The sequence below is a fragment of the Saimiri boliviensis genome, chromosome 4, assembly GCF_048565385.1.
Source record: "Saimiri boliviensis isolate mSaiBol1 chromosome 4, mSaiBol1.pri, whole genome shotgun sequence".
In the NCBI taxonomy this organism is placed as follows: Eukaryota; Metazoa; Chordata; class Mammalia; order Primates; family Cebidae; genus Saimiri; species Saimiri boliviensis.
Genome location: NC_133452.1, coordinates 111,632,351 through 111,638,351, shown reverse-complemented (window position 1 = coordinate 111,638,351; position 6,001 = coordinate 111,632,351). Strand labels below are relative to the sequence as shown.

General features: G+C 48.1%; 1 protein-coding gene across 8 annotated transcripts in view; it reads left to right on the top strand.

Annotated features, from left to right (window-relative positions):
* Nucleotides 1-4,657: 4,657 nt before the first annotated feature.
* The window catches only part of MYO6 (myosin VI), a 150,957-nt gene continuing 149,613 nt past the window's right edge, over nt 4,658-6,001 (top strand). For 7 of the 8 annotated variants that reach the window (XR_012517310.1, XM_074398043.1, XM_074398042.1 and 4 more), the window contains exon 1: nt 4,658-4,739. The gene's annotated coding sequence lies outside the window, so the exon portion shown is untranslated. Of the gene's footprint in view, nt 4,740-4,792; nt 4,861-6,001 lie in introns of those variants that run through there. The other variant, XM_074398038.1, reaches the window with a different exon arrangement.

The following is a 6,001-nucleotide window of genomic DNA, read 5'->3' as shown; positions in this document are numbered from 1 at the left end:
ATATGGAATAACTTGTGAAGACGAGTTTTGGCAACAAATAAGATGAGTTATATTCACCATGCTTAATAACAGCACACACAATTTTTCTTTTTTCTTTATTGAGACAGGGTCTTGCTGTGTCACTGAGGCTGGAGTGCTGTGGCGCAAATAAGACTCTTTGCAGCCTCAGCTCCCCCACCCAGGCTCAAAGAATCCTCCCACTTCAGGCTCCTGAGGAGCTAGGAATACAAGCCCAACTAATTTTCTGTATTTTTTGGTAGAGATGGGGTTACATCATGCTCAAACTCCTGGGCTCAAGCGATCTACCCACCTCGGCCTCCCAAAGTGCTGGGATTACAGGTGTAAGTCACTGCGCCCTGCCAGTGCATGCAGTTTCTTACAAGTGTCAACTCTCTTGCCGTTTGTTCATCAGCCCCATTTATTCAATAGTAATACTAACGGTAGGCACTGCTTAATGAGTGACTGCCATGTGAAAGACACTCTGCCTGGCATTAGGGATGCAAAGATCAGTCCCTTACTATGACCTCAAGGAATTTTACAGTCCCGTTGGAGGATACTTAGAAGTAAACTTAAGAAGCAATAGTGAGGCCGGGCGCAGTGGCTCAAGCCTGTAATCCCAGCACTTTGGGAGGCCGAGGCGGGTGGATCACAAGGTCAAGAGATCGAGACCATCCTGGTCAACATGGTGAAACCCCGTCTCTACTAAAAATACAAAAAAAATTAGCTGGGCATGGTGGTGCGTGCCTGTAATCCCAGCTACTCAGGAGGCTGAGGCAGGAGAATTGCCTGAACCCAGGAGGCGGAGGTTGCGGTGAGCCGGGATCGTGCCATTGCACTCCAGCCTGGGTAACAAGAGCGAAACTCCGTCTCAAAAAAAAAAAAAAAAAAAAAAAAAAAAGAAGCAATAGTGAAGTATGTATTTGAAGAGAGATGTGCAATGGGTGTTAAGTGAGAGATGGGAAAGAGCACCAAAAAGCACCTAGGATTTGCACCAAGGGGGTTTAGAGAAAACTTACTGGAGGGAACAAATAGGCTTTGTTCTGAAGGATTAATTGGATTTAGCTTGGCAATGCTCCAATGTAATAAATAGCATAGCCTTCTGTTCTGGGACACATAAGTACTTCAGAATGGCCTGAATATAAAGGACAAGAAATAGAGAAAGGCAGTGGGTAGAAATGAGATTGGAGAGGTAAGCAGGGCTAGGACAGTGAATGTAAGTCATTCCAAAGACAGGCAGGTAACATTGTGCGAGGAAACCTGGCTTAAGACAGATAGCTTTGTGACTTTAGGGCTGCAATGAATTGGAGACCTCATAACCAATGAAAAGGCATTAAAATTCAATTAAAAGAAAAAAACATGGTCAGGCACGGTGGCTTACACCTGTAATTATGGAGCTTTGGGAGGCCAAGGCAGGAGGATCACTTGGGTCCAGGAGTTCAAAATCAGCCTGGGCAATATAGAAAACCCTTGTCTTTATAAAAAACCCCAGTTTTTTAAATTAAAAAAATAAAAAATAAAAAAAACTGCCTAGCAGTGTTGCATGTGCCTATAGTTCTAGCTACTTCACGTGGCTGAGGTGGGAAGATTCATTGAGCCCAGGAGTTTGAGGTTATAGTGAACTACGATTGCACCACTGCACCCCAGACTGGGTGACAGAGCAAGACCCTGTCTCAAAACACAAAGGGCTGGGTGTGATGGCTCACATCTGTAATCCCACCACTTTGGGAGGCCGACACAGGCAGATCACTTGAGGTCAGGAGTTCAAGACCAGCCTGGCCAATATGGCAAAACCCTGTCTTTACTAAAAATATAAAAATTAGCCAGGAGTAGTGGTGCACACCTATAGTCCTGGCTACTTGGGAGGCTGAGCCAGGAGAAACCCTTGAACCTGTAAGGTGGATGTTGCAGTGAGCTAAGCTCGAACCAGAGCACTCCATCCTGGGAGGGAGACAGACTTTCTCAAAAAAGGGAGGGAGGGAGACTCTTTCTCAAAAAAAAAAAAAAAAAAAAAAAGAAAGAAAAAGAAAAAGAAGAGGAAGAAAAGAAATAAATAAATACCCATTATGTTAGACAAACAAAAACAGCCAATTTGTGGCTGGTGGCTAAACCAAGCAGGATCTTACAAGACATCTTAAGTGGTTTGCATTTTATATCAAGAGTTGGGGAGTGTCATTACAGGAATTTAAATAGTGGAGTGCATAAAAGACTAACTGATGACATTGTAAAGACTGGATTAGAAGGGGACAAGACTGTGGCCTGGGAAACTGGTTAGGTGACTAAGGCAGTATGCAAGACTTGAAATGATAGTGGCCTGAAATAAGATAATGCTAGTGGCTATAAAGAGGAATTTGATACATTAGAGAGATATTATAGAGCCAGAAGCAAAGACACTCAGTAATGGATTGGAAGCCAGGGGCAAAGGAGAGAAAAAAAGATTCCCAAAGTCATTAGTTACAAAAACATCTTTAAAATGTATTTATTTCTCTAGGCCTAGTGGCTTACACCTGTAATCCCAGCACTTTGGGAAGCCAAGATGGAAGGATCGATTGAGGCCAAGAGTTCAAGACCAGCCTGGGCAACACAGCAAGCCCTGTCTTTACCAACAACAACAAAAAAATTTAAGAAAATTAAAATAAAAGTATTGATTTCTATTGGTTCACCTAATGACGTTTAATATTAAATTCAAAATTGAGTCAGAGCAGTGAACTAAGACAGTCATCTTCATTTTCTTCTTATTTCAGTTTGCTTTGAAATTTAGTTTTGTTTACTTAAGACTTAACTTCCGGCAATTTGGAATTAATTTCTGAGATTGCTGTAAATTATTTCCTTTCTTTGTTTCTCTTCCTCTTTCTTACTTCCCTATTTTATTCTTTTTTGAGATGGAGTCTAGTCAGTCTGTCATCGCCCAGGCTGGAATGCGGTGGCGTGAACTTGGCTCACTGCAACCTCCACCTCCCGGGTTCAAACAATTCTCCTGCCTCAACTTCCTGAGTAGCTGGGATTACAGGCATGCGCCACCATTCCCAGCTAATTTTTTGTATCTGTGTGTGTGTGTGTGTGTGTGTGTGTGTGTGTGTGTGTGTGTGTTTTCTTAATTAAAGATAGAGTTTCACCATGCTAGCCGGGCTGGTCCCAAACTCCTGACCTCATTATCCGCCCGCCTCTGCCTCACAAAGTGCTGGGATTACAGGTGTAAAGCATCATGCGCAGCACCTATTTTATTCTTTTTTTTTTTTTTTTTTTTTTTTTTGAGACGGAGTTTCGCTCTTGTTACCCAGGCTGGAGTGCAATGGCGCGATCTTGGCTCACTGCAACCTCCGCCTCCTGGGTTCAGGCAATTCTCCTGCCTCAGCCTCCTGAGTAGCTGGGATTACAGGCACGCGCCACCATGCCCAGCTGATTTTTTTTATTTTTAGTAGAGGCGGGGTTTCACCATGTTGGCCAGGATGGTCTCGATCTCTTGACCTTGTGATCCACCCGCCTCGGCCTCCCAAAGTGCTGGGATTACAGGCGTGAGCCACAGCGCCCAGTCCTATTTTATTCTTAATATTTTGTTTTAGTCGAATGCTAAAACGCCTTACGAGACCTTAGTTTTTTTGTTTCTCCAAGAGAACCGTTAAGTCTTTAAGTATTAAAAATGTGTCTTCTCTTCGGAATCTTCTAGAATTCCAGAAGTTTCCAAGTCGCTACATATAAATGTTGCAGAAAAACGTGCAATTATCTTGTAAGTAGGCTATCGTTTTTCCGCGGATACATTTAGCATTATAGTTCATTATCATTTTGCTGTTTTCATCATAAAGATGAGTTTTCACCATATAATTCAAATCTGCATAGGTACTTCATATTTTAAGAGGTGACTCACAGATATGTCACGTATAAAAACAGTAACATTGAAACGACGGAGAAGGTAGTCGGGGCTCTAAAAAGTAAATGCAGCGGCGAGGGTGGGAGCGGGGAGAAGCAAAGGGGTGTGAAATTCACATCTCAAGCCCTCCGTCCTGCAAAGGCCGACTGGAACTTAGTTGTGCAGGAGCGTTCCTCCCTCCGTAGGGCAACCCAGCCCAAGCCGGCCCGATCCGGAGCCGAGGGAGCCGTCACACAGCCTCGCTGCCGCCCAGGCGCGGCCACCTGGTCCCTGGGTCCCCCGCGCGGAGCCCCGGACTCCTCGCCCCTCTCCGAACACCTTTCTCCCTGTTCAAACTGATTCTCGCTGTTGGCAGCCTGCACAGTCACAGCATCGGCCGGAGAGGACCTGCGTCGCCGGGACTGGAAACACTGGAAACGGCGACCGCGGCGAAGGAGGCCGTTTTGCCGTGCGAGGAACCATAACTCCCGGCTCGTCCCGGGCAGCCCCTCCCCGCGCCGCAGGGCGCGCACCCCCGCCCCGGAGGCTCGGCGCCGCGGGCGGGGCGACCCGGGGTACCGCGCCCTCGCTCCCGGAACGCGCGCCCCCTCCCGGCGCGCTCCCCCGGCGCCCCCGCCCCCTCGGGCGCTCCGTAGCCGTGACGTGCACGCCGCGGTGCCGGGGAGTCGGCGGGGCGCCGGCCGGCGGGCGGAGACCGGCTCGGGATCTGTCCGAGCAGGAAGCCAGCCGCAGCCCGGTCGCTGTCGCCGCCCCGTCCTGGTGCGCGTCCGCGTCGTCGCCCTCTTCGCCCGCCCCCATCGCTTCCCACCGCGCCCTCCGGCCGGACCCGCAAGCGTCCCCCCGCCGCCGCGCACCTGCCTCCGCGCCCGCGCCGGTGAGTGTCCCGGAGCCCCCGCTGCGGGGCGTCGGCTCCCGGGTCTGGCCGTCCCCGGCCCAGCCTTGCTCCCGGGCCGACGCGTCGGTTCGCCGCCGGACGACGCGGGTGGGAGAAGCAGGTGATGGGTCGGGCCCGGGCGGCGGCGGGGCCGGGGGTGGTTCTTGTTTCCACAGAAAGACGGTCCGTCTCCTTTCACGGGTTATCATCACCAAGGTCCCTTTGTGTTTCTTCCCTGGCTCCCAGGTAGAAGCAGAGCACTCAGGTGTGCAACTCGGACTTGGACACTCTGTGATACTTTTATTTTCTCTTTTGTAAAGACGCTTAAAATTCAGTGCAGGGAGCGCAATTTGTTCTGAGATGTGAACATCAAATGGTACCATTAATAGTCTAATCATGTCGGAGGCCAGATTGAGACTTTGTAAAGCTTTATTCTTTGTCTCTCAGTACCTTCAGTATGTTAATTTACAGGTATGCTACTGAACAAGAACTTTTTTTCTGTTAATTTCCAAAAACTCCCTAAAACGATTACAATGCTCAAACTCTGGTGTTTTAATTTTAACTAGGACATGATTTGATGGGGTTATTCCAAGAACATCCGAGTTTAGAAGTATTTCCATACAGTTTCAAAAAAATTCATTACATCTTACCTAGCATGAAGTGATCCTGAGGAAAGATGCTTAGCTCCTAATTTACGAGTATTAGTGAGAAACGAGGAGCACTGCCCTAACTTAATAGACTAACTGTACGGACTAAATAAGTCTCATTTTTTTTTTTTTAAATGCTCTGGTGGTATAGATGCAGTTAAAAATTAACGTTCTTTTTTTGAGATGGAGTCTCACTCTGTCTGCTCACTGCAACCTCCACCTCCCAGGTTCAAGTGATTCTCCTGCCTCAGCAGCTGGGATTACAGGCGTGCACTACCGCCCAGCTAGTTTTTGTATTTTTAATAGAGATGGGGTCTTGCCATGTTGGCCAGGCTGGTCTCGAACTTCTGACCTCAGGTGATCCACCCGCCTCAGCCTCCCAATGTGTTGGGATTACAGGCGTGAGCTACCGCGCCTGCCCTAAAAATTAACATTCTTTTTTTCTTTTTTTTTTTTTTTGAGACGGAGTTTCGCCCTTGTTACCCAGGCTGGAGTGCAATGGCGCGATCTCGGCTCACCGCAACCTCCGCCTCCTGGGCTCAGGCAATTCTCCTGCCTCAGCCTCCTGAGTAGCTGGGATTACAGGCACGTGCCACCATGCCCAGCTAATTTTTT